General features: G+C 38.7%; 1 long non-coding RNA gene and 1 pseudogene across 1 annotated transcript in view; one reads left to right on the forward strand and one right to left on the reverse strand.

The window, feature by feature from the left end:
- The window catches only part of LOC141580790 (uncharacterized), a 35,843-nt gene extending 13,773 nt beyond the window's left edge, over window positions 1–22,070 (reverse strand). The window contains exon 1 of the long non-coding RNA XR_012513113.1: window positions 1,203–22,070. This is a non-coding gene — a long non-coding RNA (uncharacterized LOC141580790). The remainder of the gene's footprint in view (window positions 1–1,202) is intronic.
- Window positions 22,071–22,089: 19 nt separating this feature from the next.
- LOC101034812 (thioredoxin domain-containing protein 15 pseudogene) lies at window positions 22,090–23,549 on the forward strand (annotated as a pseudogene).
- The last annotated feature ends 742 nt before the right edge of the window (window positions 23,550–24,291 follow it).

The following is a 24,291-nucleotide window of genomic DNA, read 5'->3' on the forward strand; positions in this document are numbered from 1 at the left end:
GAAAGTCCTTGAACCCAGAGGAATCACTTATCGGGCTGGAATGGCTGGGTTTGAGTATCCCCACTGTGCTTAGTCATTGGCTGGAGGAGCCCAATGAAAACCCGGCCTTGTGTAAAAGACACAATGGGTCCCTAGGTGTGGCAGCTAAAGGCTGTCAATCAGCTATGCTCCCTACAGCAGGTTCTCTGAAAGGGAGATCTTAACGGGACACTTCCACCACTGCCGTATAACGGGACTGCCAATCATACAGCCCAATTCACAAAGAGAGGGAACTATCCAAAGAAGGCCAATCAAAGCATTTCTCTAGAGTTGATATGCAGACACCAGCAGGAAATTAGCTCCTTTTTCCACTGGAGAATTTGAAGGAGGTGAATTTAGGGCTGCCAGCTTTCCTTAGGACATGCAGAAGCCAAACTGCATCAATGAAAAAATATGATCAAACCCCAGAAGAAAGCAAAGGTCAAACTGGGGAGAAAAGGGAGCCCCGAAGTTAGAAGCCGCTAAATATCATTTCCCCCCTTATTCTAGTTTGAGTTGTACTTCTGCTGCAACTAAAAAGTGCTCTCCCTAATACCTAATACTGCTTTCACTGTAATTATCATAGTATATTAGAGCTTGAAAGGCCTTTAGAGGTCATGTAGCTCTCTTACTGCACATTACAATAACCTGAGGAACTTAGTTTTGATACCAAATGCAGGACTTCATTCTAGTCTAATTAAATCAGAATCTCTGTAAGTGGAGCCCATGCACCAGTTTATTCTTTTAAATTGTCTAGGTGATTCTGATGTTTATTCAGGGTTCAGACCAATGGTTTTGTCAAACATGCATTTTGCAGATATGAAAGTTGAGGTTTAAACATAGAAACTGATGGGTCCCAAATCCACACAAGACAGAGCCAGAAGTTAAACTCAAATCTTTTTACTTCTAATCTGATGCCCTTTATTAAAATTATAATATGGCATCTTATTTAAGAAACAAACTTTTTTTCATCTCTGAGTAAAAATTATTTATTCTTTTTTAATAAAATGTTTAATTCTTGTGAAAAACCCTCTGTTCTTTTAGAAGCCTAAGTTACTATCTCTCCTGATACCTAAAGTTATTTATATATTTATCAAAACAGGATGAAGTTACCACTCCCTGAAACAAGACCCAAATACAAAGTGGAGAGTACATTCCCCCACCAGCACAAGTAAGTACTCTACCTTCTTATCTGATGGGAATCCATTCTGCCCCCTTAGAGCTGTCAGCTGCTTATCCCTGGAGAGGAAGTAGAGAGGGATTTTAGACTGAACCATGCCATCATGCTGAGCAGCAGCAATTAGGAAAAGAAGATTGCTGACTTTCACTGTAAGCTACTCTGACACACAAGAGCCATTGGGTTTTAATACCCTGATATGAATAACCATCTTCTTTGCTCTTGCAAAAAAATAATAATTCCTACAATTCAATTGCTTTTATCAAATCGGTCTTCTGAAAAACCACTCTATTTTTTGAGTCTTCTTTCTACAGGCATTTCATTGTTACTAAACACACCATCATTCAAAATATTATTAGAAAAAAGCAGAATGCAAAAGGATCAGTGTGGTATGATCATAACTAAGTAAAATAAATAAAAAAGCAAAATTCTGGGGGATACCCTATAGGGCTTTTTGCAGCCTTTTAATTCAATGATTTCATCACTCTAAAATTCCTCTCATCTCTCAAGGTTTTCCAAGCAAGTGGTCCTCTACTTAATCTTTGTTTGAAGTTGGGCCTTTTGTAATCATGTGGACAGTGAAAGTGACCTTCCAGATCTAGAAAAGATCCACCTAGAGAGTAATTTTGATCACAGCACACATAACTTCTATGACATCCTGTCTACTGACTTCCATTAGTCACCTGATGTTGAATAGCTTTGAAATGCCCTTGTTTTTTATTTAAAATTTTGTGCTTTTTTCTTCGCTGTTAGTGGAAATCTACTTTTTCCTAACACTTCAACTTCATAAAACAAACCACTGCCATGGCAGAAGGTACACTCAAGAACAACGTATTGATTTTGTCTTTCCAGGGGAATGCTTTTCCTCCCTTATCATTTTGCCCCTGGTAGAGCTTGGTTTTTACCTGAGAATACAGTGTTTGTATCAAAAGTACTCTTCCTTCAAAGAAAAGTTACTTTTGAAATAGAACTGTGCACAGGAATAAAAAATAATTGTACTCTGTGATAGAGAAGTAATGCTTTTCTGCTTTTATAAAGAGCAAATTGGGCCAGATGTTCTTTCATTTCTGTATTTGGTTGGTTACTTATTAGTTCCCTAGGAGAGGAATGGAATTTCTAAAAGGTGAAGAGAATAAAAGAAATTTTTCCAATGTGTATTATCAAAAATGTGATAACTCATGTTCAAGAGGCCATAAAACTCTCCTGTATTAGATAATGTGGTTGATGAAAATACCAAAGATGAAACCAGAGTCAGAAATAAAAATTTGAGTCCAGGTTTTCTCTTATTTACAGTTCAAGGCAAATAATGACTGAAGACATGTACTCTCTACTGAAGAATTTACAAAACATGCAACATCAATTAATGAAAGATGATAAGTAGAGCAAGAGGTTTTTGTAGTAATTATGTAACAAGCATAAAATCCCTAGTATTCAGGAACTCAACAAATGTCAGCTTTTTTTCACACATATCAAACCCCCTGCCAACTTCAGCATAGGCTTGGAAAGGCAGGAAACAAAATACTAACAGCTTGAGGTAATCTCAGAAAGGTGGGTAGGATTTCTAAAGTCCATTAACAGAGAACTCTGGCAATTGTCTCACTATGTAAACAGTAAAAAGTCATAAAAATAATACCGTGTAAATCAAAAATAATGGTTTGAATCCCACATTCCCTTCTTTTAAACTTTGATCATGACTAGCTCCATTTTGTAAAAATCTCAATCCCTTTAGGCATTAAAAAAAGGTTAATATAACCTGCCCTACCTTTTTTTTTTTTTTTGAGACAATCCTCCTCTGTCACCCAGGCTGGAGTGCAGTGGCATGATCTCAGCTCATTGCAATCTCTGCCTCCCAGGTTCAAGCAATCCTCCTGCCTCAGCCTCCCAAGTACCTGAGATTCTGGGATTATAAGCACCCACCACCATGTCCAGCATTTTTTTTTTTTTTTATTTTTTAAAACAAAGTCTTGTTCTGTGACACAGGCTGGAGTGCCGTGGTGCGATCTCAGCTCACCACAGCCTCCACTTCCTGGTTCAAGCATGTCTCCTGCCTCAGCCTCCTGAGTAGCTGGGATTATAGCACCTATCAGGATACCTGGCTAATTTTTGTATTTTTAGTAGAGATGCCATGTTGGCCAGGCTGGTCTCGAACTCCTGATATTTTTTATTTTTAATAAAGATGGGTTTTCACCATGTTGACCAGACTGGTCTCAAACTCCTGAACTCAGATGATCCACCCTCATTGGCCTTCCAAAATTCTGGAATTATAGGCGTGAGCCACCACTCCCAGCCTACCCGTCTTACTTTCCAGTTGTCTTGTTTTATGAAAAGGGATACTTGACATAAATAAATTTTATAAAATTTAGAGGGCCTTAGAAATAAAAGTTAATAACATTTATCACACAAGCATACATTGAGAGCCTGGGCTTGGATCACAGGGCACAACTGTGAGTAGCCTGGCCATTTCCCTTCAACAGTTTGCAATGAAGTAAAATGGGAGGAGAGAGGTAAGTGAGGTTTCACAAAAGACGTGTTGTATAAGCAGATTATTGAAAGATAAAAAGTAGTTCACCAGTGACAGAATACCACAGGGTTGGGGGAAGGAATGGCTGAAAGAGGGACTTGAGAAGATTCCAAAGGTAGAAATAACATGAACTAAAAGAAGTTCAGTTCAATCAAATATATATGTCCAGAACTGAGTAATTAAGATGAATATGATATAGGTTCTGCTCTATAGGTAAACAAGTTCAATGCAATGTGGTATATCCCATGAGAGAAATGTGCTCATGAGAGGGTGGTGTTGCTGGTGAGTCAGTCAATTAGCAAAATATTAGTCAGGTGACATGAAGATGTAGACTACATCTCAGACCAAAACACCAGCTTCTGTGAGGACATGTAATCTGCAGGGAGGAAAAATGGCCAGTTTAGGGGAGTGCAAAGAGCTAGACAATATGTTTTATTGATGGTGGTGAAAAATACAGATGGCTTATGCATTGTTTTCAACAGAAAACTAACGAGCTTATTCTTTATCCTGTAAGTGGTAGGATACAGAATAAAATATTCTAAGCAGATAAATGATAGTGTTAGGAAGAATACTTCTGGCAGCAGAGCATTGGCTATACTGAGATAGAGAATACTTCAGTTGTGAAAATAAACCAGGACTAAAATGGTGATGACCCAGACTAAACTAGGCAGGAGAAATGGAATGAACAGACACATTTTTCTCATCTATCAGATGGAGGTGGAGTTCTTTCATAGGATCAACTGAAGGTGTTAACTAATATGAACTTATTTTGTTCTTTATGTTGAAACTCCCTTACCTTTTAATAATATGAAATCAAAATAGCAGAAATATGGATTAAAAGATTGGATAGATATATTAATTATGAGAGCACCAACCGCTGAAACATCTGTTGGCATCTCAGTGGTTTAACCCAATAGAAGTTTGTTTCTTGTTTTTGCAAAGCCCCATGAGGGTGGTAGTAGGGAAGATGATGAGGTCATTGGCTACAGACAATGACTCACAAACCTGGGTCCACAGAGGCTCTGACTTCTTCAATGCATGCTATTTCCAAGACTGCCTTGGGTATTGACATCTAAGTCATGAAGAAAGAGAAGAGCTTGCTTCTGCATCACGGCTCACATTAGAGCCATTAACAAGAACCGGACACATGGTCACACTTAGATACAAGGGAGGCTGGAAAAAGAATGTGGTACAATGTGTGTGGGACACCAACCATCTCTGCCACAGCAGGCATTGTCACTTAGGGAGGCTACAATCTCAGTGTGCCCAGAATTTTCCAGCTTGGGCACTGAAAGCTCCATGTCCTGAGAAATCCCCTTACTCCCAGGCAAACTGGAATTGTTGTTATACTATTAATTAAAAATAAACTAACAGTTTAAAATAATAATTTAGCAAGTGGGCAAAATTGCCTTTACATGCATCCAAGAGTTTTACAGATGGTACAAAAACCTGAGTAGGTGACTGAAAACATTCATTTTGTTTTTATAACTTCAACTTTTAGATTCAGGGGGTATATGTGCAGGTTTGTTACCTTGGTATATTATATGTAACTGAGGTTTGGGATATGATGGATCCCATCACTCAGGTACTAAGCATGGTACACAATAGTTTTTCAACCCTTACCATTCTTCCTTCCTGTCTAATGGTCCTCAGTGTCAACTGTTGTCATCTTTACATCCAAGAGTACAAACTGTTTAGCTCCCACTTTTAAGTGAGACCATGAAGTAATTGGTTTTCTGTTCCTGTATTAATTTGCTTAAGATAATAGCCTCCAGGTGTTGTAAAGGAAATGATTTTGTTCTTTGTATGGAAGCATAGTATTCCAGGTTGTTATGTACCACATTTTGTTTATCCAATCTCCTGTTGATGAGCACCTAGGTTGATTCCATGTCTTCACTAATACGAAGAGTACTGGGACAAATATGAGTGCATGTGTCTTTTTGGTATAACAGTGTACTTTCTTTTGGATGTATTCCCAGTAATGGGATCACTTCGTTGAATGGTAGTTCTGTTTTAAGTTCCTTGAGAAATCTCCAAACTACTTTCCACAGTAGTTGAAATAATTTACATTCCCACCAACAGTGTATATGCATTACCTTTTCTCCACAGCCTCACCAGCATCTGTTGTATGTTGCCTTTTTAATAACAGCCATTCTAATTTGTGTGAGATAGTATTTCATTTTGGTTTTGATTTGCATTAATTTAATGATTAGTGATGTTGGACATTTTTTCATATGTTTGTTAGCCATTTGTATGGCTTCTTTTGAGAGGTATTTGTTCACATCTTTGCACATTTTTAATGGTTTTTTCTTGTATGATTGTTTAAGTTACTTACAGATTCTGGAAATTAGACATTTGTTGGATGCATTGTTTGTGAATATTTTCTCCCATTCTGTAGGTGGTCTGTTTACTCTGTTGATAGTTGTTTCTTTTGCTACGCAGCAGTGCAAAAACAGACTAATACATACGGTTTTGGTTTTCACATTTGTTGATTTGCCTATGTTGAACCAATCTTGCATCTCAACAATTATGCCTACCTGATCACCGTGAATTAATTTTTTGGTGTGCTGCTGGATTCACTTTGCTAGTATTTTGTCGTATGTCCTTGCCAGATTTTAGTATCAGGGTGATGCTGGCTTCATGGAATACAGTAGGGAAGAGTCTTTTCTCCTTACTTTTTTGGAATAGTTTCAGTAGAATTGATACCAGCTCTTCTTTGTATGTCTGGCAGAATTCAGCTGTGAATCCATCTGGTCCAGGGCTTTTGTTTGTTTGTTTTGGTAGGTTTTTCATTATAGATTCAATTTTGCAACTCGATATTGGTCTGCTAAATTTCTTCCTGATTTAATCTTGAGAGATTATAAGTTTACAGGAATTTATTCATTTCCTATAGATTTTCTAGTTTGTGTGCACAAAAGTGTTCACAATAGTCTCTGATGATTATTTGCACTTCTGTGGCATTGGTTATCATGTCATCTTTGTCATTTCTGATTGTGCTTATTTAGATGTTCTCTTTCTTCTCCTGTTAATCCAGCTAGTGGTCTATTGACCTTGTTCATCCTTTCAAGAAACCAACTTTTGGTTTTGTTGAGTATTTGTATGGATTTTGGGGTCTCAATTTCATTAATCTCTGCTCTGATTTAGTTATTTATTTTCTTCTGCTTATTTTAGGGTTAGTTTGGTTGTGTTTTTCCAGTTCCTCTAGGTGTCAAGTTAGATTTTAATTTGAGCTCTTTATAACTATTTGAGGTAGGCATTTATCGCTATTAACCTTCCTTTTAAGATTGTTTTTCTGCATCCCAGAAGTTTTGGTATGTTGTGTCTCTGTTTTCATGTATTTCAAATAATTTTTTGTTTCTTAATTTTATTGTTTATCCAAAAGTCATTCAGGAGCAAGTACTTTAATTTTTATGTAATCGTGTTGCTTTGAGAGATATTCTTGGTTTTGATTTCGACAACTCTAGAATATGTTAGTTTTCTGCCTCAATGATCTGTCTAATGCTATCAGTAGGGTATTGAAGTCCCTCACTATTATTAATATTGTACATATCTAAGTCTTCTCATAGGTCTAGAAGTACTTGTTTTATGAATCTGGATGATCCAGTGTTGGGTGTATATATATTTAGGATAGTTTAGTCTTCTTGTTGAATTAAATCCTTTGTCATCATGTAATGCCCTGTCTTTCTTTGCTATTATAGGTTTAATGTCTGTTTTATCTAATATAAGTATACTGACCCCTGTTCTTTTTTGTTTTCCAGTTTTGTAATAGATCTTTCTCCAACCCTTTACTTTGAGTCTATCGTTGTTATGTGTAAGATGAATTGCTTAAGAACAGTAGATGGATGAGCTTTGTTTTTAATTCAACTTGCCATTCTATGCCTTTTTAAGTGGGGTATTTAGATGATTTACATTCATGTTTAATATTGATATATCAGGTTTTGATCCTATTGTGAAGTTGTTAGCTGTTTAGTTTGCAGTTTCTATTCTTGGTTGCTTTATAGGGTCTGTGGGCTATGGATTTAGGGTGTTTTGTGGTAGCAAGTATAATTCTTTCATTTCTATTTTTAGAACTCCCTAACGGATCTCTTGTAAGTTTAGTCTAGAGGTAATGAATTCCCTTAGCACTTGCTTGTCTGCATGAACTTTTATTTCTCCTTTACTTATGAATCTTAGTTTGGCAGGGTATGAAATTCTTTTTTGGAGCTTCTTCAAGAATGCTGAAAATGGGCCCAATCTCTTTTGGCTTCTAAGCTTTCTTTTGAGAAATCCACTGTTAGCCTAATGAGGTTCCCTTTGTATGTGATCTGACCTTTTAAGACTTTTTTCTTCAGTGTTGACCTTGGACAGTCTAATGACTATATGCTTCAGTGATGTTCATTTTGTATGGTATGTATCTCACATATTTACTCTGAATTTCTTATATCTGGATATCTACCTCTCTATCAAGATTAGGAAAATTTTCTTGAATTTTTACCTCAAATATGTTCTTCAGGTTGCTTCCCTTTTCTCCATTTCTCTCAGGAATGTCAATAATTTGTAGGTTTAGTCATTTTACATGATCCTATATTTCTCAAAGACTTTATTTTTTTTTCATTTTTTTCCTTTATTTTTCTGACTGGGTTAGTTTTAAAGACTGGTCTTCAAGTTCTGAAATTCTTTCTTCTTTGTCCAGTTTATTAATAAAGGTTTCAATTCTATTTTAAAATTCATTGAGTTTTTCAATTCTAGAAAGTCTGATTAAGTTTTTTGAAGATGTTTATCTCTTCATTTCCTGGATTGCTTTAGAAGTTTCTTTGTGTTGATTTTCAACCTTGTTGTTGATGTCATTGAGCTTCCTTCCAATCCATGCTTTGTATTCTTTATCTGTTATGTCCAAGTTTCTGTTTTGGTTACAGATTATTGCTGGAGAACTAGTGTGATCCTTTGGTGATGTCACTACATTAAGAGTTTTCATAGTTCTGGAATTTTTGTGCTAGCTCCTTCTCATCTGGAGATGCTGCCATTTCTAATTTTTGTAATAATTTTTGTGCAGATAGAATTTTTTTCTTTCTTTCCCTATAATATTTTTTCTTATTTCCTTTTCCCATTCCCTCTTCCCTACAGAAGATATGACTTTAGAGCAAGGATAACCAACTCCTGGGCCACAGATTGGTCCTTGTCCATGATCTGTTAGGAACCAGGCCACACAAAAGTGGGAGCTGGGGAACAAGCATTACTGCCTGAGCTCCACCTCCTATTAGATCAGCAGTTGCATTAGATTCTCACAGGAGCACAAACCCTATTGTAAACTGTGCATGTGAGGGATTTAGGTTGTGCACTCCTTATGAGAATCTACCTAATGCCAGATGATCTGAGGTAGAACAGTTTCACCCCAAAACTATCTCCCTTCCCTTAACACCATCCTTAGAAAAATTTTATTCCACAAAACTGGTCCCTGGTGCCAAAAAGGTTGAGGGCTGCTGCATTATAGAATGCTGGTGGTTCTTTTGTCTTTGCTTCTACAGCCCTATGAATGTCTGTCAGCAGTTTTATATTGGGCTGTGCAGTTGGACCTAAAAGCCAGTACATGGGGCTTATGGGTAAGAGTCAATTGCTGTCAAAGCAGTTGGGTATTTACTCAATACCCAATTTACTTGTTTATTGGCAGAAGCTCTCTGTTACCTCAGGGAATAAGCTGATTCATGAGGTGCACTGTGGTCAGAGCTTTCTCTTCAGCCCTAGTGGGGTAGGGAACAAGATGGTCAGGGCTGGACCCAATAGGTCTACTAGTCCACCAATGGCACAAGAACCAGCACCAAAGGAGAATCCACAAAGTGCCCAGAGGTGTGCTTAGATGTGAAGCTGGGAGCCTTCCTTGGCCCCAAGTTCTCTGCACAGGAATGGGGGACAGCCTCAACTCCTGATCCAGGAAAGTACATGCTCTGGATGCTTGAAAATCTGTGCATAAAGTGGAAAGGCCCCCCTCCCCCAACCCAGCATGACGATCTCCGCAAAGAAAACATGGGGCTGCTCAGCCTGCTGTTTCAGGCAACTAGTACACCAAATGCCTGGAGATGTGCTTGGGCATAGAGTGAAAGGCCCCCCTGCTCCAAGATCTCTGCATAGTATCAGTGGGGTGACTTAGGCTGCTGAACCAGGCAAGCAGGTGTTCTGAATGCCTGGGGCTCTCTCTGGGTGTAAAGCAGAGAGGGTCTCTTGAACCAGGCTCTCTGCAAAGGCAGGGTGGAGCAGTTTAGGCTACTGATTCAGGTGAGTGGGTGCTCCAAATGCCTAGATAGCTGCCTGGGCATGAAGTGGAGATGGCTTCACTGTACCATGATCTATGCACAGGAAGAGTGGGGAAGCTCATGCTGCTGATCCAGGTGAGGGGGGTGACCTGGATACCTGGAGATATGCCTAGATGTGGAGCAGAGAGGACCCCGCTGCACCACAGTCTTAGTGTAGCAGGCTAGGTCACCCAGTAATGGTACACACAGACCAGTTCCACAGTGTCAAGCTGGTCCTGGCTGCAAGTCCCATCATCCAGGAGAAAATGCAGCTGTAGCAGCTCTCCTCCCATCCCAGGCCTGCAATAGAGCAGGACACAATTCCATTGCCTACTGTGAGGTACTTTCCACAGTTCTGGTTGTGGAGGTGCCTACCTTGCTGCAGAGAAGGTACTCTAATCTCTGGCCTAAGACTAAAATTCATGCATGGCCATGCTGTCAAGTCACCAAAGAATGGTTGATTTTGTATGTGACCAGATTTAAAACCCTTTCCTGCTCTTGTTCCCAGACCTGAGAACACACCTGCAATATTTCCCGGTGTCTTTCTCCTAAAACATTTCCAAGCCTCTCCTCAAGTTAGTTTCAGGGCTTGGCAGAAACACAATGGTATCCTTTGACCTAAGTTGCTCAGATCCCCAGTGGAAAGCTGAGTCACAAAAAGAGGCTCTCTAACCCTCACATACTGAGACTTCATTCACTTTTAACAGCCAGATACCATCACTGGGGCTGTTTGCCTGCATTCTCCTCCCCAGGATCTGGGGTGGATTCCAATGGATTCCCATTTTACTTCTTTAATTAAATATCACAAAGTTTATCTTTATGCACTGATTTGCTGTTTCCAAGGGGCTGAGGCATATTAAAAGCCTATAATTCATCATGTTGGGGGGGAAAAAACATTTCTTTTAGAAATTTTGATATTAAGCAATTTCTGCATTTATGCTTTGGCATACATTGAAAAGATCATCATTAGAGTGATTAAGCACTAAACGGCTGACCATTAAGCCTAGCTCTGAATTGGACCAATAAGGAGACTAAGGCCCAGAGAAGAGACACACCTGTCCTACCTCATGCAGTATTAGTGGTTGCCATGGTTTGAAATGGATGTGTTCTCCAAAGACTCATGTGATAGAAACTTAATCCCCAAGTCAATAATATTAAGAGGTAGGGCCTTTAGGAAGTGATTAAGTCATGAGGCCTCTATCCTCATCAATGGATTAGTGCCTTTATAAAATGGCTCAAGGGAACTAGCTAGCTCCTTTTAGCCTTTTGCCCTTCTGCTGTCTGCCATGTGAGGCTACAACAACAAGGTGCCATCATGGAAGCAAAGAGCAGCCCTCACCACATACTAAATCTGCTGGCAACTTGATCTTAGACTTCTTAGCCTCCACTCCTGTGAGGAATAAATTTCTGTTATTTATAAATTACCCAGTCTCAGATATTTTGTTACAGCAACACAAAGTGGGAAGGACAGTGGTAGATAAAGGAGAATAGCCCCATTCTTGTGACTCGAATATTCTCTTGTGACTCCAGAATTACACTCTAGAGACTATCAGTAATCCTCAAGAAAGATCAAGATACAGAGCAAGGATGTGCACCTGACAGAAGTGGCAGAAGCTCTCAGGTTATGGCTCTTCTACTCTCTTATAGGGAGAAGTACAAATCCTTCATCCATCAGGCATTCCTTCAATGACAAATGTTCACTGAACCCTGCTCGGATCACACATTCACCAACAAATGTTCACTGAACCCTGCTGCAAACGAGCCCCACTGCTAGAAGCTGAAAATACAGAACAAATAAATCCCAGGCCTGTGATAGGTCTAAAATGAGACCTTGTCAATGCAGACAATATTTTGCTGAAGTGGACAGCAAATTCATAAGCACGGACCCACTGGCTAGTGGAAACTGGAATTCCCTTTGCTGTTAAGTCTGAAATGCTATCCATGACACTGTCTCATCTCATGTGCTCCCAGGGGTCAAAACATTGATTTGAATTTCAGTCTCCCTTGGAGAAAGTCTTTTAAACTTTGCCTTGTCAACTCTCTCTGGGCGCTGGGTCCTTCCCACAAACCTATAGTTACTGACTAGGGCTTTGCTCAAAACCAGACTGATATCCAGACAAGGGTTTGTCTTCAAGGATTCCTACTGCTCAAAGACACTCACTGCTATATTTTACTCCATGAGAGTATCTTGGATTTGCTTGAATTAAATCTCAATTTGCCATGCATTTGTACCAAGCATTCACACTACAGGCCACATATTTAGAGGTCAATTTGGTCAATTCTCCCAGTCTTAACACTGCCTGATCCAAGGTATTCTCTTTCACATGCTCTATGCTGCAGTCCCAGAAATGCCTTAGAGCAAGATCACCTGAGACAAAACAAAAGCAACAAGTAAAATGAAATAAGGATTCCCTGGATACTGGTTGCAAAGTAACAGGATATAGAACAGCATGGGCAGATGCCACACAAAGTGGAGCCCCGAGACAAGCAGATATATAGTTGTTTAGATACTGCTTCATTTTACCCAAAGTTTATTCAAACTGGACTCAGCTGTTCCAAATAAATCGTTTGGGTCATTGATATGTAAGTGTGGAACTATTTTGAGTATTCTCCACCTACAGCCATCAGGTTTATTTGTGTTCCAACCTATCACTATGGTTCTTATAACAGGAAGAAAAGTAAAACAGAAATAGACTACCCAGAACCATCAAGGTGGAGCTCCTCCTTCCTCTAATGAGCCACTAGCAGCCAAACAAATGATGCTTTGTGATAACGCACACATATTGCCGTAGCCATGGAAACACACTTAGCAACAAAGAAACCTTGACCTTTCCCCATCTGTTTAGAATCTTCACAATGACACATTAATTTCAGCATATGAAAACAAGAAGGGCATAAATGTTACATTTCATAGATATAATTCTTAGGCAGCACCAAGCTCAGTGTAGATAAAACTCATAGAGGATGGAATGATGCAGTTAGCTTAAGTCCAATACTACAAGATGGAATCTGGGTAATATTTTACTAGAATAAGCTATCTGATTCAGATGTGTTCTGCTTACTAAGAGGTCCCTGGAAAGGCTCCAAAACTGGGCAGAGATGGAAAGCTTTAAGAGAAAACACTAGCCAATATAAATACTCACAAGAGACAATAACAAAGATCTAGAATAACTAAAATTCTGTGAGAGCGAAAGCTTTCTTTTCATACAGCTATTGTTAGTAGTCTCAGGCTGAAGACAATGGAGACAGATTCAGTACAATTCTATTCAATCCAATGCACTTTTAAGGAGGCTGTATCTGTTTTCATAGATAGCTAAGAATGGAGTATAAAGGAAACATACAACATAGGTTCTATCTCTAAAATAGTACACTGTTTGTAAGATAGTAACTCATTTAAATCAAATGCAAAAACCCCATGAAAAGTGAGATAAACATTGCAAAAGTAATACGAGAAGTTCCCTGAATTAAGTGTCACTTGAGCTAAACTTGAATATATAAGGACTTAAAAAAATTAACTCTCATGTGAGTAGACAGATAAGTCAAAGATGTATTTAGCTCTTTAATGAAGGAATCAGCATTATGACAAAGCTGATGTGATGAAGGATGTGAGAAAATGATATACGTTAGTGGTGAACAAAATAAGATTACAAACATAGATTGAAAACTGGCCATGCCTTTTTTTCATTTCTTTATTTTTAATTGATTAATTTATTTACCCTTAACACTAATATAAATTAGACTTTCAAAAATATTTTGAAATTAAATTTCAAGACCAGAAGTTTTCAAAGATAACATAGCATGGAATTAATAAAATGAATTAAAATTAATTTTTTATTATACAAATTTGTCTTTTCTTTTAGTTTTTATTTTTTTCAATAACTTGCTCTACTTCCTCCCAAAGGATTGCAGTCCAATAAAAATGTTGCATATCACTCTCTTGAACATCAATTTCTGGAGAACCTAATTAGTGACAATACCCCATAGGTAAATCAGATAGAATTCATTTTATAGCATTTTTTTCTAAGCAGTATTAGTTTTATTAATTGAGCCTATTCCATTTCTCTTTCTTGATAAAACTTTAATGACTTAGGTTAGTATAAAGTTACTTTATACACAATGATTGAAATGACTGATCTTATTAGCTTTTGCAGCTTTATTTTAAAAATTAATATGTCTTCCTGAACTGCTCATTGACTCACTGACTGTCTTCACTGTAACAATTCATTTTCTCCGTAAAAATGAGAGAATGAGATCAGAATATGGATATGTTGCAATAGGTGGAGCCATGAAACAAAAATAAGAAGTAACATGCTTTCAAGGTTTTTTTAAATTTGATTTACTATTTTTCTTTCTTTTTAAATTATACTTTAAGTTCTGGGGTACATGTGAAGAAAGTACAAGTTTATTACATAGGTATACACGTGCCATGGTGGTTTGCTGCATTCATCACTTTGTCATCTACATTAGGTATTTCTCCTGATGCTATCCCTCCATTTCCCTCCCACACACTGAAAGGCCCTGGTATGTGATGTTCCCTCTTTGTGTCCATGTGTTCTCATTTTTCAACTCCCATTTATGAGTGAGAACATGTGGTGTGTTTAGTTTACTGTTCTTGTGTTAGTTTGCTGTGAATGATGGTTTCCTGCTTCATCCATGTCCCTGAAAAGGACATGAATTCATCCTTTTTTATGGCTGAATAGTATTCCATGGTGTTTATGTGCACAGTTTCTTTATCTAGTCTACCAGTGATGGACATTTGGGTTAGTGCCAAGTCTTTGCTATTGTGAACAGTGCCACAATAAACATACATGTGCATGTGTCTTTATAACAGAATGACTTATAATTCTTTGGGTATATACTCAGTAACGGGATTGCTGGGTTATATGGTATTTCTAGTTCTAGATCCTTGAGGAATCACCACACTGTCTTCTACAATAGGTGAAATAATTTACACTCCCACCAACAGTGTAAGAGCGTTCCCTTTTCTCTACGTCCTCTCCAGCATCTGTTGTCTCCTGACTTTTTAATGATTGCCATTTTAACTGGCATGAGATAGTATCACATTATGGTTTTGATTTGCATTTCTCTAATTACCAGTGATGATGCACTTTTTTTCATGTTTGTTGGCTGTATAAATATCTCCTTTTGAGAAATGTTTGTTCATATCCTTTGCCCACTTTTTAATGGGGTTGTTTTTTTTCTTGTAAATTTGTTTAAGTTCTTTGTAGATTCTGAATATTAGACCTTTGTCAGATGGAGAGGTTGCAAAAAATTTCTTCCATTCTGTAGGCTGTCTGTTCATGCTGATGATAGTTCCTTTTGCTGTGCAGGAGCACTTTAGTTTAATTAGATCCTATTTGTCTATTTTGGCTTTTGTTGCCTTTGATTTTGATGTTTTAGTCATGAAGTATCTGTCCATGCCTATGTCCTGAATGGTATTGCCTAGGTTTTCTTCTAGGTTTTTTATGGTTTTAGTTCTTATGTTTAAGTGTTTAATCCATCTTGAGTTAATTTTTGTATAAGATATAATGAAGAGATCCAGTTTCAGCTTTCATCATATGGCTAGCCAGTTTTCCCAACACCATTTATTAAAAAAGGAATCCTTTCCACATTGCTTGTTTTTGTCAGATTTGTCAAAGATCAGATGGTTGTAGATGTGTGGTGTTATTTCTGAGGCCTCTGTTCTGTTCCCTTGGTCTATATATCTGTTTTGGTACCAGTACCATGCTGTTTTGATTACTGTAGCCTTTACTGTAGCCTTGTAGTATAGTTTGAAGTCAGGTAATGTGATGCCTCCAGCTTTGTTCTTTTTGCTTAGGTTTGTGCTATGCAGGCCTTTTTTTTTTTTTTTTTTTGGTTCCATATGAAATATAACATTGTTTTTTCCAATTCTGTGGAGAAAGTCAATGGTAGCTACATGGGGATAGTATTGAATCTATAAATTACTTTGGGCAGTATGGCCATTTTCACAATATTGATTATTCCTACTCATGAGCATGGAATGTTTTTCCAGCTGTTTGTGTCCTCTCTTATTTCCCTGAGCAGTGGTATGCACTTCCCCTTAAAGAGGTCCTTCATATCCCTTGTCATTTGTATTCCTAGGTATTTTATTCTCTTTGTAGCAATTGTGAATGAAAGTTCACTCATGATTTGGCTCTCTGTTTGTCTGTTATTGGTGTATAGGAATGCTTGTGATTTTTGTACAATGCTTTTGTATCCTGAGATTTTGCTGAAGTTGCTTATCAGGTTACGGAGATTCTGGGCTGAGACAATGGGGTCTTCTAAATATAGAATCATGTCATCTGCAAATAGAGACAATTTGATTTTCTCCTTACCTAATTGAATACCCTTTATTTCTTTATCTTGCCTGATTGCTCTGGCCAGAACTTCCAATACTATGCTGAACAGGAGCGGCGGTAGACAGCATCCTTGCCTTGTGCCAGGAAAACTGGCAATGTCTTACCAGTCAATTAAACCACAGTATTTGGAGGTATCTTTTTTACCCAATAAAAATTATTTGCAACATATCAATCTTCTACAATCTAGTGTCAACTTTGAAGAATCTGAGCCCTAATCAAATAAATAATAAGCTGATGCAGTTACTTTCCTCAAGAGATTTGTTGGTTGGCTTTGTTGTAAAACACTCTAGTATGACACTGAAAGGGCATACAGTATGATTCTGCCTTATTTTTAAATTTTGGATAATTATCCTGAACAATAGTAGAAAAGATGTAGAGATCAAAAATGAAAATAAAAATCAATAAAACAAAACAAAGAGTTACGATGACAAGATCCTAAGTTTGTCCTTTGCTTAAGTACATTATTAGTAGAAGAATTACTCTCAGCTGTAGACTGAATGGAGAAAACAAGATTCAGTTTCAATCTGAAATATACATGATTGAGTATATAATCTTTTACAGAATCAGAAATCAGAAATATGTTGAGGATCTTTTTTTTCATTTACGAAAAATTCTTGTGGATAGGTTTCTAACAGACTAACAATGTGATAGACAGTCACTTGAAATTTACTGATCCCACTGAAAAAAAATAAACTAAGAGTTACATATGAAAAGGAATTTGATTATTTGGTGCTATTTGCCTGAGAAAAATCTAAAATGGACAACACTTGCTATTTTTAATTAAGAAGTAACTAATATATTCAACACAACCAATATATACTGAAAATGTATATTACTCTTACATTCATGTTCATGCCAATTCGAATGAAAGAAGGGGAAAATGTAGGAAAAGGCAAAGAAATGAAAGAAAGAGTGGAAAGGAAAAATAAGAGTAAATTATCACACAGGAATCAAAGGAACAAAAATGAAGAGTAAGAAGAAACAAGGAAAAGGAGCAGCTGAGACAGGAGGAATCAGAAAAAGTCACAAACTATCAAGAAAGAGGAACAAGGAAGAAGCAACATGTGAAGATTTTAAAAGAGATAAGCCAACAATGAGATACCACTACATAGCTATTAGAATAGCCAAAATCCAGACTATTGACAACAACAAACGCTGGGAGGATGTGGGACAACAAGAACCCTTATTCGCTGTTGGTAGAAATGCAAAATAATGCAGTCACTTTGGAGGACAGTTTGGCAGTTTCTTATAAAAGTAACTTTACCATACGTTTTAAGCTGCTTTGGGCTTCCGTAACAGAATAACACAGACTGGGTGGCTTGAACAACAAATATTCATTTCTCAAAGTTCTAGAGACTGGAATTCCAAGATCAGGGTGCCTGCATGGTTGGGTTCCAGTGTGAGCCCTTCTCCTCATTTGTAGACCTCTGCCTTTTTAAAGTATTCTCACATAGCAGAGAGAGAAATTATTTCTCTTGTGTATCTTCTGCATGAGAATGCTCTCTCATTACCTTATTACCTCCTCAAAACCCCACCTTCAAATATTGTCACATACATTAGTGTTTCAACACACAAATTGAATTTTTGGTGCCATCGACAAACTTTCAGTCATAGCACCATATAATTCTGAAATTTTGCTCCTTCACATTTACCCAAAAAAGCTGAAAACATATGTCTACAAAAGAAAACTGGCACAGAAATATTTATAGCAGCCTTATTCATAATTGCCAAAACTCTGAAGTGACAAAGATGTCCCTTCTGTAGGGGACTGAAATAAAGTGTGGTACATCTAGACAGTGGAATATTATTCAGCACTAAAAAGAAATGAGCTAACATCACACTGAATAGGCAAAAGCTGGAAGCATTCCCTTTGAAAACTTGTACAAGTCTGCCCTTTCCACCACTCTTATTCGACATAGTATTGGAAGTCCTAAACAGAAAGAAATAAACGGCATCCAAATAGGAAGAGAGGGACCCAAACTATCCCTCTTTGCTGATGACCTGATTATATATCTATAAAACCCCACAGTCTCAGCCTAAAGCTCCTTCATATGACGAACAACTTTAGCAAAATTTTAGAATACAAAAATCAGCATAAAAAAACTACTAGCATTCTTACACACCAGTAGCCAAACAGAGAGCCAAATCATAACGAATTTCATTCACAACTACCACAAAAAGAATAAAATATCTAGGAATACAGCTAACCAGAGAGGTTGAAGGTTTCTATAGTGATAATCACAAAATGTTGCTTGAAGAAATCAGAGATGACATAAATGAATGAAAAAACATTTCATGCTCATGGATCAGAAGAATCAAAATCATTAAAATGGCCTTAATGTCCAAAACCATTTATAGATCCAATGCTATTCCTATAAAACTGCCAATGACATTCTCCACAGAAACAGAAAAAATTATTTAAAATTTATATGAAACCAAAAGCCCAAATAGCCAAGACAATCCTAGGCAGAAAGAACAAAGTTGGAGACATCACGCTACGCAACTTGAAACTATACTACAGGGCTACAGTAACCAAAACAGAATGGCACTATTACAAAAACTATCAAGTAAACCAAAGGAAACAGAATAGAGAGTCCAAATATAAAGCCACACACCTATAACCATTTGATCTTTGACAAAGCTGACAAACACAAGCAGTGGGGAAAGGACTCCCTAATACAATAAATGGTGCTGGGATAACTGGCTAGCCATATGCAGAAGATTGAAACTGGACTCCTTCCTTACATCATATATAAAAATCAACTCAAGATGGATGAAAGACTTAAATTTAAACCCATACTATAAAAATCTTGGAAGACAACCTAGGCAATATCATTCTGGACATAGAAACTGGCAAAGATTTCATGATTAAGATGACAAAACTAATCGTAACAAAAGCAAAAATTGACGAGTGTCTCTAATTAAACTTCAGAGTTTCTGCACAGCAAAAGAAACTATCAACAGAGTAAACAGACAAGCTACAGAATGGGAGAAAATATTTGCACACTATGTATCTGACAAAGATATAATATCCAGCATCTATAAGGAACTTAAACAAATTTACAAGAAAAAAATTCAACTTCATCAAAAACTGGGCAAAGGATATACATAGACACTTTTCAAAAGACATACATGTGGCCAAAAAGCATAAGAAAAAAAGCTCAGTGTCACTGATCATTAGAAAATTGCAAATCAAAACCACAATGAGATACCATCTCGCACCAGTTAGAATGGCTATTATTAAAAAGCCAAAAAATAAATACTGGTAAGGTTGTGGAGAAAATGCCCTCTTATACACTCTTGGTGAGAGTATAGCTTAGTTCAACCATTGTGGAAAGTAGTGTGGCAATTCCTCAAAGAGCTAAAAACAGAATTATCATTCAATCCAGCAACCCCATTACTGGGTATATACTCAAAGGAATATAAATTGTTCTACCATAAAGACACAGGTACACATATGTTCATTGCATCACTATTCAAAATAGCAAAGACATGGAATCAACCTAAATGCCTATCAATGGTAGACTGACTGAAGAAAATACCATGGAATACTACATAGCCATAAAAAAGAGTGACATTATCTCCTTTGCACCAACATGGATGGAGCTGGAAGCCATCATCCTTAGCAAACTATCACAGGAACAGAAAACCAAATACCACATGTTCTCACTTACAAGTAGATACTAAGTGATGGGAACACATCAACACAAAGAAGGGAACGACATACATTGGTGCCTACTTGAGGGTAGACAACGGGAAGAGGAAGAGAAACAGAAAAAAATACCTAGGTGAGAAAAAGAATTATACAGCAAACTTCCATAACACAAGTTTACCTATATAACAAACCTGCACATTTACCCTTGAAACTAAAGTAAGAGTTAAATAAAATAAAAAGAAGCCGGCTATCAAGCTGTGGAAAGGCATGGAAGAAACTTACATGCATAATAGTAAGAAAAAGAAGCAATTTAAAAAGGCTATTTACCATATGATTCCAACTATATGACATTCTGGAAAAAAGGGAACTATAGAGAGAGTAAAAAGATCAGCAATTGCCAGAGTTTGGGGGTAGCAGAGATGAATAGATGGAAACTATTTGATAACCTAAAATTTTTCTTTTATATAGTGGTGGATATAGAGTAATCATATATTTGTCTTGAAGAGTGGCAGAACGTATCACCCTAAAATACGCCACTTTGGCATAAGGATTGTTTTAAACTAAAGATACTTGAAAAATAGCAGACACAGAGAGTTCACTCTGCCCTCCTTTATCAAGAGAAAAAAAAACATGCTTATCATTAGAGATGGGCGGAAATTCTCATGTGAATGATGCCCTCCTTGTAGCAAAAAAATAAATAATAAAAAGAAGCGGTAGCATTCTTGTCTCCAGAGACGAGAAGTCAAGGCTGTAAAAAATAATCTGTACAAATAGACTTTGTTAAAATAACTGTTTTCTTCCTTTGGCCTCCCCATATATTTTAGTCACTATTCCACAATTGCCTACTATGTAAGCATTTGGGTTTTGTCACATCTTCACAGCTTCCTCTTTCTATAGAGGCTCCCATGTATGTGTATAAATCTGTATGTTTTCTCCTGTGAATCTACATCAATTTAATTTTCATACCCAGCCAGACACCCTAAGAGGGTAGAGGTAAAGTATTGCCTCTCTACACTTCAAAGCCATAGAATGTACTATACCAAGAACCCTAATGTAAAGTATTGACTTTGGGTGATAATGATATGTGAGTGTAGGTCCATCAGTCGTAACCCATGTACCACTCTAGTGAAGGATATTGATTGCGGGGGATGCTGTGCAGTTATGGGGGTAAGGGTATACCTCCATAAAAATCTCCATACCTTCTCAATTTTGCTGTGAACCTGAAACTTCTCTGAAAGTTAAAGTTTATTAAGGGAGAGAGAGAGTGAAAGAGAGGAAGATGAGGTTAAAAGAGTGGGAAGTGGGAAGGATTAGGCAAAGATAGAATAATACAGTAGAACTGAAAGTTAAGGCAAGTTGAAATTTCCATTCCCTTATTATTCACTTCCTTTAGATTTCTTTGTCACACTGTTAGAAGTAGTGATCAGGTGATCCGCCTTTATTTAAAGTTACTCTATTACTTTATTCCTTCAATCTGGAGAGGAGAAACAGTACTCTGGTCCAGAAGAGAATACCACACTGCCTGAAGGAACTCAAACTCAAGTTTAAGACTAATTCCCCGAGGTCACAATTTTTGGCTCCCAATGAAACACAGCAGCTGGAATGAAGGTGGCCCCTATTCCTGGCTAGCCCAGCTTTCACCTGACGGGGACCGAAACAAGTGTCATGGTTCCAGCTGCCTTCTCATGTGGTGGTAGTCACGTGCTCCACATATCACAAAGATTTAATAAAGCACATGTGTACCTAGGCAACACACCTGCACATCCTGCACCTATGTGACATGGTAATCGCCCTATAAACTGCATACCTCGACCATACCCCGGCTTCCGTTGAAACTGCTCTCCGCAACCCTAATGTGACAGGCAAGTAGTCCAAACCCACGCCATCTTGGCCCCTGCGACTTGTAATAAGTAACTAGGGTCTGTAATTTCCACCCTACCCAGACAATGTGTAAACTAATGCTTATCTTGACTTCTGTGAACCACTTAAGTAACAATCGGAATGTCCAAAGTCCCCTGGCCCTCGGAATGTCCAGAGCCCCTCACCCTCATCTCCACCCAGGAGGTGATTCATGGAATCCACTGGCCCTCGGAATGCCCGAAGCCCCTCAGCCCCACCCCCGCCCCTCAGGCTCACCCCTGAAGTGGTTTAGGGGCATAAAAGGTCTTGACACCCTCCTTTCGGGGGGCCATGGGTTGGACAGACGGCAATAAAGACCCTGCAATTTGGCATCCTTTTGTCTCGGTGTTGACTTTCTGTGCTCGCTCCAGCACAACACATGTACCTCAGAACTTTAAAAAATAATAAATTCAAGTAAGGTAACAAATGAAAACCTGTTGCCAGGAGTCTGGCAGCCTACCATCCTCAGGCGCGCCGCAGCTGTCGTCAGATTGAACCAGGCTAGGGGGCTACGCCCTCGTGAGAGCAGGACGCAGGATGATTCTAAAGCCAGCCGCTTCCACGCTCCTCCTTCGCTGGCAGAACCTTCTCCCCGGGACTCCAAGATGGCGCTCGCCACAGCGGCCGGGTGGTAAATGGAGGCGCCGGCCTGAGCCCACGCCTGCGCGCTAGCGCTCCCACGCGCTCCCACGCGCTCCTCCCGCGGCCTTGGGGAGCAGCACCACTCGCTGTAGCGGAGCTCCGGCTGCCTTCCGGCCTGGGCGGTGGTCTCGGCTACCGCCCCACGTCCTGCGACTCCAAGGACTGCCGTGGGTGCTGGGGCTTCCTGTCCGCCACGCCAAGGTTGCAGAGGAAAGTGGTCACTTAGGGCAGGAGGAGCAGCCACTCACCCTCTCCAGGTAGGGGCTGTGTACCTGGGTGAGGAGGAGCTCCCGCATGGCAGGGTGGGCCAGGGCAGGGCAGCAGAAGAGGCCGGTGCGGGGCTCGGGCTGGATACCCGAGGCGATCACAGGGTGTTGCTGTCCGTGATTCCTGGGGAAACTGAGGACAAAGTGAGTTCAGAGCCTAGTGGCAGCACCTGCAACGCTGGAGGAGCGCAGGACTCAAAGTGCGACCTCCGAGAGAGCCTTTTCTCTGGATAGTGCTGGAGCACACTTCCCTCATAGAGAAGAGGAGAATCACACTGAGCCAGAAGTGGTGGAACCCAGCGCAGCCCAGACAGAAGACTCCAATAGCACTGAAAGTCTGAAATCCCCGAAAGTGAACTGTGAGGAGAGAAACATTACGGGATTAAAGAGTTTCACTCTGAAAATTTTTAATATGTCACAGCCTTTCTACCAGGTTTGGCACTGTAGCCGTTTCTGATATTTTGTTATTTCAAGGAGCTAAACCAACGGCTAGATTTAATCATACAGACTGAACGCTGGAAACACTGAAAATCTTCATTTTTAATCAGACAGGTGTAGAAGCCAAGAAGAATGTGGTGGTAACTCAAGCCGACGAAATAGGCCCTCTTCCCAGCACTTTGATAAAAAGTGTGGACTGCTTGCTCCTGTTTTCCTTATTCTTTTTAATTAGTTTTATTATGTATGCTACCATTCGAACTGAGAGTATTCGGTGGCTAATTCCAGGACAAGAGCAGGAACATGTGTAGTAGTGATGGACTGAAAGAAGTTGGAAAGAGGAACCTCAATCCTTCGTTTCAGAAATTAGTGCTACAGTTTTACATTTTCTCCAGTGAAGTGTTGACTTGAAACTTTAGTCCGATTAAAAGAATCATGCATTTGTTGAACTACTGAAAGTATAAAAAAATTATAAACGGGTGTTTTAACTAGTATTGCAATAAGCAAATGCAAAAATATTCAATAGAGTGCACGATTCTTGTTTTCACTACATGAACATAATTCAGTTTGAAAGGTGAAGACATATTCTGGTATAATAGTAAGTAGAATGACATGCTTACTATACAGAAAGCAAAAATAAGACTCCCAGCTTATAGTTTTAGGAAATCCTTGATTCCTTATATATGTTTAAGAAGGTTAGTCTTCTGTTTCTTTGCAACCGTTTTTTCCAGAGTCCATAGCGGGAAAGCATGTAACTAGAATTGCTTAGTGTGACCCCTCAAGTAGCAAGTGAAGGAAAATAAGAGACAAACGCCAAAAAAAAAAAAAAAAAAAAAAAAAAAAAAAACCAAAAAACCTTCTCCCTGGGCCTGCCTTTTATCCTCAGCTCCAAACACAACCAACTCTGCCTTTAAGAGGTTAGTACAAGTTAGATAGAAGGTACTGGGAAGTTTTCTGCTTTTAATTTCTGCTTAATGACTTACTGGCCAGGGCACTATCACATCGTCTTACTTAACAGCCTTTCCTGCACAATAAACCCTGCCTGGCGCCCAC

Source organism: Saimiri boliviensis, chromosome 13, assembly GCF_048565385.1.
Source record: "Saimiri boliviensis isolate mSaiBol1 chromosome 13, mSaiBol1.pri, whole genome shotgun sequence".
Lineage (NCBI taxonomy): Eukaryota > Metazoa > Chordata > Mammalia > Primates > Cebidae > Saimiri > Saimiri boliviensis.